Source organism: Heterocephalus glaber, unplaced genomic scaffold (genome assembly GCF_053883595.1).
Source record: "Heterocephalus glaber isolate CG9 unplaced genomic scaffold, H.glaber_assembly_v1.0 deba00001625, whole genome shotgun sequence".
Taxonomy (NCBI): Eukaryota; Metazoa; Chordata; class Mammalia; order Rodentia; family Bathyergidae; genus Heterocephalus; species Heterocephalus glaber.
In genome coordinates, this window is record NW_028258392.1 from 268,253 (window position 1) to 274,466 (window position 6,214).

General features: G+C 48.8%; 1 protein-coding gene across 2 annotated transcripts in view; it reads right to left on the reverse strand.

The window, feature by feature from the left end:
• Nucleotides 1–5,295, reverse strand: part of LOC147822405 (cadherin-12-like) — an 82,389-nt gene extending 77,094 nt beyond the window's left edge. For both annotated transcript variants that reach the window (XR_015445716.1, XM_087196872.1), the window contains exon 1: nt 4,515–5,295. The gene's annotated coding sequence lies outside the window, so the exon portion shown is untranslated. The remainder of the gene's footprint in view (nt 1–4,514) is intronic.
• Nucleotides 5,296–6,214: the final 919 nt, after the last annotated feature.

Sequence of the window (6,214 nt, forward strand, 5' to 3'; positions counted from 1 at the left end):
AAGAGAAAAGGAAAAAAAGGAACAAGAAAAAAAGAATAGAAAGAAAGAATGGAAACAAAAGCTTTTGTAAATAAGGAGGGGAAGGGCCAGGGATTTAGTTCAGTGTTTCCCCTGCCTGCCTCACAACTGCAAGGACCAGAGTTTGATCCCTGGTACCACAAAAAAAAAAAAAAAAAAAAAAAAAAAAAAAAAAATGAGGGAAGAGGGGAGGAAGGGAGGGGAAAGGAATGGGAAAAAAAGAAGAAAGCTATATCATGTACAGGTACAAATTCCCTATGTTGAATGTCATCATTACACATATGTAAAATGTACCAATCAAAATTTTTTTTTTGGTACCGGGGATCAAACTCAGGACCTTGAGCTTTCGAGGCAGGCGGCAGAACCACTGAGCTAAATGCCTGGCCCAATAAAAAATTTTTAAAAAGAAAAACAAATCACAAACACAGCAAATGACCAATACAGAAACAAAGGAACTATAAATCAGCAAATAAATAAATAAATAAATAACACAATTAAGAGAATAACCATAATAAACCCACACATATCCATAATTAACTGGAATGTAAATTTATTAAATCCTTCAATTCTAAGACACACAAAGGCTGAGTGCAAAACAAAACAAAACAAAAAAAACTGCTGCTACCTTCAAGATACAAAAGCTTTAAGGGGCCTGGGATTTAGCACAGTGGTTTCATTGCCTGCTGCACAAGCACAAGGACCCGAGTTTGATCCCTGGTATCAAAAAAAAAAAAAAAAAAAAAGATTGCAAACGCTTTAAGGACACTCAGAGATGGGAAGTCAATGGATGGAAGTAGCTATTTTATGCAAATAGAAACCAAAAAACAGCACACCTAGGTATACAGTAAGTCCCCAAATTACAAACATTCAAGTTGCAAACTTTTGCAGGTGTATTGTATAAGACTCACTTTGTCAGACTTAGGAATGAATCTGATTTACAAACATTCTCTGAGAATGAACTTGTTTGTAAGTCAGCAACTTCATCTACTTCTATCCGGCAAAAGGAACTTTAAAGTTTTTTCTGCTCTGAGTCAAATTCATTGGATAATGGTAAATGAGTCAATTTATTAAGAGAACATAAAAAATGCAAATACATATATACACTCAAGATTGGAACACCTAAATACATGAAAAAATATTAATAGATCTGAAGAGAGACATAAACAGCAATACAAAAACATTAACTTTTAATCGCCTACTTTTTTTTTTGGTACCGGGAATCAAACTCAGGTCCCTGTGCTTGCGCAGCAGGTGACAAAACCACTAAGCTAAATCCCTGGCCCTAATCCCCTACTTTTAACAACAGATAGATCATCCTGATAGTAATCAATAAAGACTTGAATTTATACTGCAAAAGATATGTCCAGAACATGCCATTGAAAAGTACAAGAGGAAACGTGCACACAAAACACTCTTCTGGATGGAGGACATATTAGGTCACAAAACAATTCTTAGTAAATTTGAGAAGACTGAAATCACTGTAAGAATATTTTCTGACTACAGTGGTATTACCCAAGAAATCAGCTGTAGGAGAAAAACTAAAATGTGCACGAATATGTAGATATTAAACACCATTTCCTAAGCCGAAAATGGGTCAAAGAAAGAAATCCGAAAGATATTAAAAAAAACAACTGTTACAGCAAAGTGCGACAGCTCAGCCTCACATCCAAGTTTTATAGCTCTGTGTTACAACCAATGTTAGCTATCTGAACGTCTCTGGTGGCGAAGAAGTCAAGCAGTGCTCAGAAAGATGGAGGGATTTTTTATTATGCTAGAGGACTCAGAGGAGTTCATACTCTGAAGGCTAAAGCCCTGAATGGTAATGCAAGCAACCTTACATAGAGATCTCTGGGGTAGGGGGTGGGCCCACCTACTGGGTGAACATGCTCATTGAGGCAGATGGGCAGAGTTAACAGAACATTCTTGAAACCTTAGGTATAAGCATCCTGAAGTACAAACAGTTACACTGCTTGAACAGAACATCCTATGGAAAAACATTGGGGGGGGGGGCAACAGACAAAGGCCTGCCCTGTTGTGCATTATTTCTTTATCACAACAACTTAGGACAAACAAAAATGGAAACACAACAAACCAAGACTAATGGAATACTACAATGTACTACTAAGAAAAGGAAGTTTATATCAGTAAAAGCTTACCATAAGAAACAAGACCTCAAACCACCTAAATTTACATCTCAAAAAAATAGGAAGAGAACAACAAACTAAGCCCAAAGTTAGTAGGAGGAAGGAAATAAAGAATCAGAGAAGAAAATAAATGACAGAATAGAAAAACAGGAAAGATCAACAAAGCTGAGTTATTTTTTAAAAGATGAAACTGACAAAACATTAGCTGGGCTCACTAGGAATAAAACAGTTTTTGAATCTCATCAGAAAAGAAAGGTCACATTACAACTGATACCACAAAAATACCTAGGATCATAACCCTAAGTTCAACCACCTCACGGACGAGTTGTTCGTGACCACCCCACGCACCACCTGTAACACAAGAAACATTTTCTGGAACTGTACTCCTGCATCGGAAATTGCTGGACTTGACCCCCCCACCCAGCAAATCCATAAAAGCTTACTATTCTCTTAGTTCTGTGAGCACCCAGTCCCCCCCCTTTTCATAGTCAATTCTAGATCCCTTCCGTTGAAGCCCCAATCAAGAGTCTGGCTGCCCTGTGTGTCTGTGAAGACTCTGTCTTTTTTCAGTGACTTCCAGGTCTTAAGATCCAGTCCTGGAATGTTACCTTCTAATACCTGCTACATGACACTCTTCCCCCCTCTGTCTGTCTGTCTGGGTTTGTCAGCTTTGCTACTCCCCTTCCAACGTGAACGCCATCAGGGTCAGAATAGAGATGGCCCTGACCAGAGGAACTGACTTCCCAGTGTGGAACTGGGGAGCAAACATGCAGGCAGATGCAGTCGGTGGGTGGAATTTGGAAAACATACATGCATTGTGCACAGAGCTCGTGCTCGGGGCTCAGGAGATGACTGAGGCTGTGACAGAAACGGACAAGCAGGGCATAGGGGAGGACTGGGATCTGAAAAACCCGTGGCTGCCCTGTGTACCAAAGGGGGGTGAGTGTGGAAGAGCATGAATGCAGGAGGCCGGTGCGAACTGAAGGGTTGGGCTGAAGAGACCCAGAGCAGAAGGGCCCGGGGGTGGGGGGGTGGGGGGAACGGGAGAGCGTAACTGGAAGGAGCACATCCAGGAAGAAGCAGGAGCCATGCAGAGGACAGGGATCCCACAGGCATGAGGGTGGGAGTGCAGGCGGCGGCACTGGGGCACAGAGACCCATGCACACCCACCTCAGTGACCTGGCTCACAGAATCCATGGGGAGGTTTTTGGGAAACTGCGGCAGGTGGGAGCAAGGCCAAAGTGGTGGCCACAGACTGCTGTTCAGCCCACCTTCCACAAAGAATACGGGGATGCTTCACTGGTGGAGGCAAAGCTCTGAACAGACAACTGGAAAAAAAAAAGGTAGGATTTGTTGACCTACAGTAGCTGGTCATGAAAAGGGAGTTGATGCAGCGTGGGAAAGGGCAAAGAGTGCTGTGAGCACACAGGGATCAGACTGTTGCTGCACAGCCAAGGGAAGGAGATCACAAAGCCTGATGTTATGAACCCTCTCCTGGGAAGAGCTGTGGTTCTGCTGACAGTCGCCTCACCGAATGTGGGACCTGAAACCGGACAACTGAGAAAATGACCTGATTCCTCTAGGAATGTCACAGGACTCCCTCCACCCTCGCACATGAACACAGAAACAGGCGCTTCACACATCACAATCAGGAAGGAAACAAGCTCTATGCACGGGTGAGGTTCCCCAACATTCCGACTAGAGCACCTTTCATCAGAAGCGTGCAAGCTAACACCTGTGGCGGCCCGTGTAGGAAACAGTGTGGTACTTTCTCAACAAGAAGGAAAGACGTTTCACTTACTAGTAATGCCTAGGTAGATAAGCCAAAGAACTGAAAATGGATAATCAAGCAAAAAATGTGTGTCCTCTGTATCTGCCAAGGATGTGCCAAGACGAAACAGTCCCAGGGGCCAGGGATTTAGCTCAGTGGTGCCACCGCCTGCCTCCCAAGCACAATGTCCCCAGCAGTTCCATCCCCGGTACAAAAAAAAACAAACAAACAAACGGCAAAGAAACGGTCCCAGAATGAGTTGAAGATACCAAAAACTGCATTTAAATAGACAGTGACTATTTCTCCCAGGCAGGGTAAGTGGTGAAAGGGAAAATGGTCTGAGGACTGCAGTATCTCTTTGAAAAGCCAATGGCTTTCTTGACACAACACTATCAATCACCTAACCGTTCCGAACCGGATGCCAAACAGTAACACAAACCTCAACATCCACAATTTCAACAATGACACTATATATATCCGACCCTGGTTTTCTGGTGCATTGGGTAACCTCTGCCCAGCCGGCCCTCCCCTTTCCCCCAGTCGATGGTGATGCTTCTCCTCACTTCTGTAGACCTCCTTACCTGCTGGGCCCCGTTAGTTCTGCCGGTCAAGCTGCAGGAAGGCCTTGGGCATGGTCAGCTGGGCATCCTGGGTGGACGTGCGGAGTCCTAGGCAGCAGCCTCGTGTCACGGAGTGTGGCAGCCGGATGTCCCAGGTAGGAGCCTCTGGTGCTAAGTGTCTGGCATCCCAGAAGGTGGTGGTCTGGAGTGGTGAGGGCAGTGGGTGAGTCCTCGGGCCCCAAACCACCGAGGACAAAGGCAGGGCTGCAACCTGATGCTCTGGAGGTTTAGCAGGAGGAAAAGATTACACTTCATTATGGTTTGCACACTACAGAAACACACACAGCCTCCACCCAACACCGGTCCCAAGGGAAAGAAGGTTGGGCGGGCAGAACAGATCTTAGGAGATGGAGAGGCAGCGGGCGGGGTGGGGAGGAAGAGGAGGGAGAAGAGGGGACAGGAAGAGAGGAAGGGAGGGGTAGGGGAGAAGAGACCTGTAGAAGGATGTGGGGGGTGGGGGGGCAGTGGGGAGGAGGGGAGGGGCCAGGCTGGGTCACGGGAGAGAGGGGAAGGCCCCACCGGACCAAGGGAGTTCGAGAGTGGGGCAGCGGCGGGGTCATTGGGGCGGAGAGGAGGCCGAACATGGCCCGTCCTCAGGCCTCAGGCCCCAGAGAACCATCTCTCAGGGCCCGAGCCCGAAGGCCGCTCCTTACCTTCGTCACAGCTGGAACATGGACTGAGGCACGCACGGGGTGGGAAGCGTACACTACGTGACTGCTTGCGCCTGTGTGCAGATGTGGCGCGGGGGAGGGGGCAATTTGGCGGAAGGGGCGGGGCCTAGCCGGGCCAGGTGGAACTTCGCCACACCTCCAGCCCAGGGCCCCTCTGCAGATGCAGCCCTTCCACTCCTAAAACCCAGTTCAGTTCAGCTCCCCTCTGTCCCAGTGCCTCAGCCCTGCACTCCTCCACAGTGACTAACCCCCCATCCATGTCTGGTAACTGGACCTTGGGCCGATCAAGGCCAGACTCCAACTGACAGGCCCGACTCCAACTGACAGGCCCACTGCCTGCAGGCCCCGCCCTCTCTGCCAATGGCGACACCCACTTTCTGGGGCAGGTGCCTGTGCAGTCGTGGGCCTCACACTACCCACAGAGCTGACCAGGAGGAAAGCGTACAGTCCAGTGTTCCAGCTCCTCAGGTAAGGGAGCCTGCGGGCCTCGGGCCTCGGCCCTCCCCTTGGGAGATTGTCCAAGACCCGCATGGAGTCCAGGAGGGGACGGAGGTCGCCTTGCTGGCCCCCCTGGAGAGCCAGCCCATCACCTTCAAGCCTGAGGAGATGGAGAAGTCCAGCAAGCTCCAGCAGGCCGCGCCGCAGCACATCCAACAACAGCTGCTGGCCAAGCAAGTGAAGGCCTTCTCTGCCTCGGCTGCTCTTGCCCCCCGCCACTTCTGCCCTGCAGCCCATCCACCTGCAGCATCTGCCCACTACCTAAACCACCTCCATTACCAGGGTACAGCACGCCATCCTGCAGCACCACCTGGCTGCCACCGCCACCATTGGCATCCACCCCTATGCCCACCCGCAGCCCCACCTGACGCCCATCTCCCTGTCGCACCTCACTCCATCGTCCCTGGCCACCCGGCCACCTTCCTTGCCAGTCACCCCATCCACATCATCCCCGCCTCTGCCATCCACCCCAGGCCCTTCACCTTCCATACT